Below are 7,693 nucleotides of genomic sequence, written 5' to 3' on the forward strand. Positions count from 1 at the left end.
GTCTGGTTCGACCCTCAACTGTCTCTTCTCCCCCATATTCAAGCCATGAGCCGCTCTGCCTTCCCTCACCTCCGTAATATCGCCCGACTCTACTACTACCTCACCCCTCAGGCCGCTGAAACTCTTGTTCATGCCTTCATCACCTCCAGGCTCGATTATGCAAACGCGCTGCTTGTCGGCCTTCTCAACTCCTCCCTCCACAGGCTGCAGATAATCCAGAACTCTGCAGCCCGTGTCCTCTCCCGCACCAAACACTGTGACCCCATCTCCCCCACTCTCACCCGACTCCATTGGCTTCCTATCCTTCAGAGGATCCAGTTCAAGATCCTGGTCCTCACATACAATGCCCTCCATGGCCTCGCCCCACCCTATCTCTGCAACCTCCTAACCCCCTACCATCCTGCCCGTTCCCTCTGCTCAGCCCGCTCTGGCCTGCTCCACGTCCCCCAATCCACCCGCCCCATCATTGGCGGGAGAGCCTTCAGCCACTCTGCCCCCAACCTCTGGAATTCTATCCCCCAGTCACTCCGCCTCGCCCCCTCCTTAGCCTCCTTCAAGTCCCACCTCAAGACCCTCCTCTTCGACCATGCTATCAGCCACAAGCCTTCCCCTCCCCTCTCTTACCCCTCCAACCTCAGTTCGGGTCTGAAATGCTGTACTCTGTCCAGCGCCTTGGGACGTTCTCCCGACGTGAAAAGCGCTATACAAATGTAATGTTGTTGTTGTTGTTGATAACCTCACTCTTAAGAGTTGCTCAATATTTACAGCTCCGACTCCAGAGAACTATCTCACTATCTCATGGAATAATGGAGCTGTAACACTGTAACCAAGCACAGACAAACATTTAACCCAACAATCTTTCAATCGCAATCTCCAGTCCCTACTTATACTTTTGTACTGTCATCTAAGACGGACACAACCTGCTACAACGTGACCCTTTGAAAAGATCGTTCTGCTTCTTTTTGTTCCCTTTAACACAAAGAATGTTCTGGCCCAAGTGTGTTCACTGCGTGTTCTCATCCATTCACATATGAACTGAGTTTAGCTGCTTATCTGGTACCAGTGGTCTCCGAGTAGTGAATGAAATATCAGTGAGGAGAGTGCTGGACATTCAGATCTAAGGCAGATCACGTTAGCCTAGGTTAATCCACACAAACAGGCCTTGATTGAGATTGGGAGTTGAGCTTACAGGAGAGAAGTAAACCCTAGCATTGGCTCCGAGAGACCAATGACCTCCTTTAATGCTGTTCTTCACTTGATTTTATGCTGAAGGCTTTGCTTGCTAGCCACAGTGCAATCAATGTAATCTGAATCAGCAGTCAGCTCACGGCCTCATAGTCTTCAATACAACATGCATTGCCGAAGGCTCCCTCTCTGATGGAGAAGCCAAACAAAATGCACACTGTATAACATGCTCTTTGCTTAACTCCCTAGAGAGATGATCTAACCTCTTTATTCACTTCGCTTCACAGATCAGATCTACCTCAACACTTCATACACATGGTGTTGACCTCTTCTCCCCCCCCGCCCAAACAGTACTGATGTTTGCTCCCCACCGGCTATCTGTCTCCTTTCTGCCTCTCTGTCTTAAATCCTCATGCTCATGTTTGCCAAGAAATATTCTGCTTGAATTAGATTTCTATAAGTTACTTATATAAAGTCTGTATCTTGACCCATTTAATCAGTCGTTCTTCAACTGAATTCAACTAAATTAATTCATGCAAAATCCTAGCGTTGTGAGAACAATGTCCAGTAAAGTAGGACAGACAGGATATGCTGAAGTTAGGAGGGCTGAATAATGAAAACGTGAATAACTCTAGGACATCTGATGCTTAGACTACAATTACATATTGAAACATGTCTGAATCAGAATTCTGTTCTGAAGTCCCATCACAGAGGATACAGTTCAAGATCCTGGTCCTCACCTTCAAAGCCCTCTGTGGCCTTGTTCCCTCCTACCTCTGCGACCTCCTAACCGCCTACCATCCTGCCCGCTCCCTCTGCTCAGCAGGTTCCGGCTTGCTTTATGTGTCCCACCTCGCCTGCCTCACCATTGACGGGCAGGCCTTCTGCCGCTCTGCCCCCACCTTCTAGAACTCCATCCCACATTCCCCTCCGCCTCGCCCCCTCCCTTACCTCATTCAAGATCCATCTCAAGACCCTCCTCTTCACCCGTGCTTTTGATCACCCTGCTTCCCCCCCTGCCCTTCACCCTCCCCAATCCCAACCCCCAGCTCAGGTCTGAAACACTGACTGTCCAGTGCCTTGGGCATGTCCTCCTGACATGTCAAATAGAGAAGGCAACTTTGCCCCAGTGTCCTGGCTAGCAACCTCTCAGATAAAAATTGGTCATTCACTTTGAGGCTGCTTGTAGGACGATTGGTTGCTGCGTTCACCTACATAAACACCAGTCACTACACTTTGCAGTAAATCCTGTGAAGTGCATTGAGACGTCCTCCAATGTGAAAGCTGCTGTATCTAATGGAAGGTTAATATTATTTATTATTATAGACATTGCTGTCGCTCTCTGTCTGTGGCTCTAATTCTGTTTTGTTCCTCTATCCTCATCTCTCCCTTTTCTTCCTCCTACTTTACCCTTCTCATTCATTCCCAATTGTGTGACCTCTCTCTGTTTTCATGCAAACTAGTAAACAACAACAAACAATTAAAGGAAAAGAGGAAGTCACATAGGAAGCTATGCAAAGGAAGTGAGCAACAAAACAGCAGAGATTAGAGTCTCTGAATTCCCAATGAATTAGCTTTCATGAGGACTTGGGAACAAAATATACTGTACTCAATTCACCCACCCCAACATGGCTAGATCAACTTGACTTGAAATGGGGACTTGCCCACATTAAGCCCTCTGATCGAAGCACACTGGTTTGTATTATTAAAATTCAGTAGAAAGACCTTTGTCATCACCTCTGCTAAAAGCCAATTATGTTTGATTGTGAGTGAAAATAGGAATTAAAGAAAACTAATTATAATCTGAGCATAATAGGTGTTCACACTGTTAAACCCATTGCCCTCTCACAGCCCGGTGGATTTCAGCTTTCTCCTGTTATCACAAGTACTTTGGGATGAATTTCAAGGTAAAATGAATGCGTAACATAACATGTAGAAGCAGGAGTAGGCCATTCGGCCCTTCGAGCCTGCCCCGCCATTCAATCATGGCTGATCTTCTAATCTAACTCCAGCTAATAACCTAACCCTGCCTTATCCCCATATCCCTTAATTCCTTTTGCAATAAGATGCATAATAATAATCCTTGCATTTGGTAAATCGCCTTTCACATAAGGAGGATGCCTCAAAGCGCTTCACAGGATATACTAGAAAGTGTAGTGGTTGTGTATTTGTAGGTGAATGCAATAGTCCATTTGTGCACAGCAGTGTTTTACAAACAGCCAATGACAAATGTCCAATATTAATTCGGGGGATTGTTCGATATGACACCAAGAGAAACTCCCTCGTCCCGTGGCACTGCTTGAAAAGACAACCAACAATACCCCAGATAAATGTGGGGCATCGCTCTGCGCATATTAGATGCCGTGATCGACTGCAAACTACACGGTCACTACACTTACAGTAAATAATGTGAAGCGCTTCAGGATGTCCTCTTGATGTGAAAGAATGCAAGGATGCAAATGCGAGGATTATAATTATTATACGGCAATTACTATTTCAGGTCTGCCACATACAGAATGTGGGACACACCTCCACCTAGTGGTCAGGAACCTGGCATGAGGTACCACTGCATTTAGAAAACAGAAGAGTGTTCAACTGCAGGGCGAAACGCTGCACAAGTTTCCTTACTCCACATGCCTCTGCTTTCTTAGCAGTAAGTAGGAACACAGTTGTTAGTCGATCGGCAGATTACTTTTCCGGGGGTAATAATTCCTTCAAAGTAAATGTTAAAAATAAATTTGGTCAGTCAATCCACGACTGTTTGTGGGACACTGCTGTGCGCATTTGGCTGCCGTGTTTTGCCCACAAAATACACAGTCACCACACTTTGCGGTGTATTCTGTGAAGTGCTTTGAGACGTCTTGAAGACGTGATAGGGCACTGTATCAAAATGCAAGGATCATTATTCATCCTTCCTAAATTGAAGAGTCAAAGTGTTTGGAGACTGGGCATTAAGGAATGATGATCATTGCCTGTGGAACTATAACCTGAGTCTGAGCCACTGTTGCCAGGGAGGAGGTTAAGGGCAGAACATTGAGTTGGGAAGAATCCAAACCTTCTGTCCTGTTTCCCCACCGAATTGTTTTGCCTTCACATTTCAGTAGCTTTATAAATGAGTCAAATGCAAGCGTTCACATTCTCCTCTGTTTGGGGAATGTGAATGTGAATTCTGGAGCAATCAATGAGGAACATGGTTGCAAAATGCTTTCTCTCCAATGCTTTGAAGGGAGACAAATTACATCAATGCTGGCTGATCTTTGTCCCTTTTCTGTTTATCTCTGTGTTCAAGGCTGGGAAGGCAAACGTAAATATCTAGGCGAGAGGAGGGGAGTTAACGGGTCTCCATTCAATGCCAAACAATATCCTTAAAATAAAAGCTTCACATTTTCCAATAAGAAAAAGATAAAATCTCCAGCTGGGAAATGACGTAAAAACAACAGTGTTGAAATCCAGCTACTCTGCTGTCATCCCATGTCATCACCTCACATGTGCCTCTGTAACTTTCTGATTCAAAAGAAAACGAAAGATTCAGGGGTAAGTTTATAGAAAACTCTCCCCCGCGCGCATGGAAATACGACAAAATGAATCACCACTAATTTCAATGCCAAATGACACGCTTCAAAAACCAGGAGGGAAATCTAAGCACAAATTTTTTTTTTTTTACAAGGTGTTCTCAGAGGAATGTGCGTCTACGCCCGCTTTGCCTCTTCGATCAATGTGCCTTTTCATCTGTCCTTTGCCTAAAGCCGGTAGCTACTCTTTTTTGTGTTGCGCTGCCACACATTTTCACCACCCCCAAGAAATCTAACTGAAATAATGGACAGAAGCAGGCAATCAATAAGGTGGCTCATAAATCCCTGCAATGCGTTTCCAGATCAAGGAGCACGTCATAGCTCCTGAGTGACAAAGAATAATGTGTCTTGAGAAGGGTTTTGTTGTGGATAAAAGCAGCTGGGTGCTAGTTGGGTGTTTCTGTTACTTATCTCGTATTCGATTTATACTATAATACATAATAATAAACCTTGTATTTGAAATAGCGCCATATTATGTATGAATGTATTGTAAAGTGAATTGACTGTATTTTGTGGGCAAAATACGGTAGCCAAACATTTGTGGATTGAGTGACCCAATTTTTTTGAATGGATTATTACCCGCCAAAAAGCAATCCGCCAATTGATTAACAAGCAGGTTCCTACTTATTGCTAGGTAAACAGAGGGAGTAAGAAAACTTTTTCACCCTGCCCAGCAATCAAACCTGGGTCCTCTTACTTGCGAGGTGAATGGCCCAATCAACACACTATAGGACTCCACAATACTGGAAGGTTGTACTTAGAAAATTGTAAACAATTGTTGTGTTGGTAATATAGGGGCTTGTTGACATCACATAGTTCGCACCAACTATATCATGCTAACTATATCAACTGCTTAAAGCAACCCTGTGTCACATCTCCCTATACCACATGCAATATATCACACTGCCTCCAGCACACAGTCTACATTTCATCAGCCTATAACCACATGGATTATATTGCACCTCCCATAGTTGAACCAGTATGACAACAGGTGAAAAGTTAACATTCTTAGAGTATTGACTATAGTCCATGAAACTCACAAATGTTGCTGCAGAGTTTATGTTCATGTTACCGCTGTTGTGTGCGAAGCTCAGGGACTTTTAACTGCCTGCTGAACTCCTGATTCCTGACTTGCTGCCAACCATCGATCATTCTATATATAAAACTGAATAAACGTGCCATGATTTGAAACACATCAAAGTTCACTGCGTTCACAAAGTTTAAAGGTCTCTATGGATTACTGCTGCCCTGTGACCATGTGTAGGGCTTAATCTGCTAAAGTAGAATGTTGGAGCGGAGACACCAATAACTCGGTGCCTCATCTTAAACAATTACCAGACAAGACTCCACATTTAACCTCCTTCTATAATCTCATTGATTTATTGATCAAACACAGCAGACCTCACATGAAGCCGCTGCTCAGAGGTTAAGTTTGTTGATACAATTGGAGAGGAAACTTGCTGTCAATTCAGGCTCTGTATGTGACTGACGTGATCCATCACTAATAATAATAATCCTTGAATTTTTATTTAGCGCCTGATCACGTCGTCGAGATGTCTCAAAGCGCTTCACAGGATATACTGGACAGTATTTGACAGTATATTTTGTGGGTGAAATGTGGTAGCCAGTTTGCACACAAACAGGCATAAAGTAAGTGAACGATTTGGGGGAGAGGGCGGGATTATTGGCCAGGACACCGGGAGAGAGAAAGTCCCTTCTTTTTAAATAGCATCGCAGGATCTTTAATGTCCACCTAAACAGCAGATAGGACCTCAGTTTAATGTCTCATCCAAGAGCTCAGTGGTTAGAGAACTAGCCTCGCAAGCGAGAGACCTGGGTTCAATTCCCAGCAGGGCAAAACATTGGGCAAGTTTCCTTACTCCACACGCCTCTGTTTACCTACCAGTAAGTAGGAACCCAGTTGTTAGTTGATTGGTAGATCGCTTTTTCCGGGGGTAATAATTCCTAATAATAATAGTAATAATAAATTGGTCACTTCAATCCATGACTGTTTGTGGGACACTGCTGAACGCAATTGGTTGCCACTTTTCGCCCACAAAATATACAGTCAATTCACTTTACAGTATATTCTGTGAGACGCTTTGAGACATCTTGAAGACGTGATAAGACACTATATCAAATGCAAGTATTATTATTATATCCAACAATGCAACGCATTCCCAGCACTACAATGGAATGACAGTTTAGTCTATGTGATTCTAAGTCCCTAAATGGGGCTTGAACCCACAACCTTCTGACTCAGACATAAGAGTGCTACCATTGAGCCAGCCTGATACTAATGTTATCCAAATGGTCAAAGCGAAATATGGGTGAATGCTCTATTTGAAAGCTTTTTTCAAATGCTGAGAATCAATGTGCGAAGCTCGGAGTGTACAGAATATATTAGAAAGTATTTCTAATTTTTTTTGTGGGCAAAACTTGTCCCAGCATCAATCAGTCAGTGCTTTAGGAAAAAGGAAACAACAAAATACATTGAATTCAAAGTAATTTGAAATTATACAGGCCTTTCATCACATTACCCACCCCTATGTTGAATTATACAATTGTAATTTTCGTACCTGTGGGATAGATGCACAATTCAAAGCTGTATTTTGTTTGATTCAGAATAGGTCTAAGTGTGTTATCATCAACCTTAAATAACACAGCCTTATAAACTATCATCTAATGAACTTATTGTTACTAATGAATTCATTGTAGTATTTATGGCGATAACAAAAAATGTGCTTACCACCATCTGGTGGGTATGTGGGAAATGACAGTCTTCAATGCCCTTTAATTGAGTTTATTATAATAATAATAATCCTTGCATTTGATATAGGGTGTGAACACCAAAATATCAATAGTCCTCACAAGTAATTACTGTTAAGTACATTGACCGTGTATTTGTAGGCGAATGCAGTGGCCAATTTGCGCAA

The sequence above is a fragment of the Callorhinchus milii genome, unplaced genomic scaffold (assembly GCF_018977255.1).
Source record: "Callorhinchus milii isolate IMCB2004 unplaced genomic scaffold, IMCB_Cmil_1.0 Scaffold5, whole genome shotgun sequence".
Lineage (NCBI taxonomy): Eukaryota > Metazoa > Chordata > Chondrichthyes > Chimaeriformes > Callorhinchidae > Callorhinchus > Callorhinchus milii.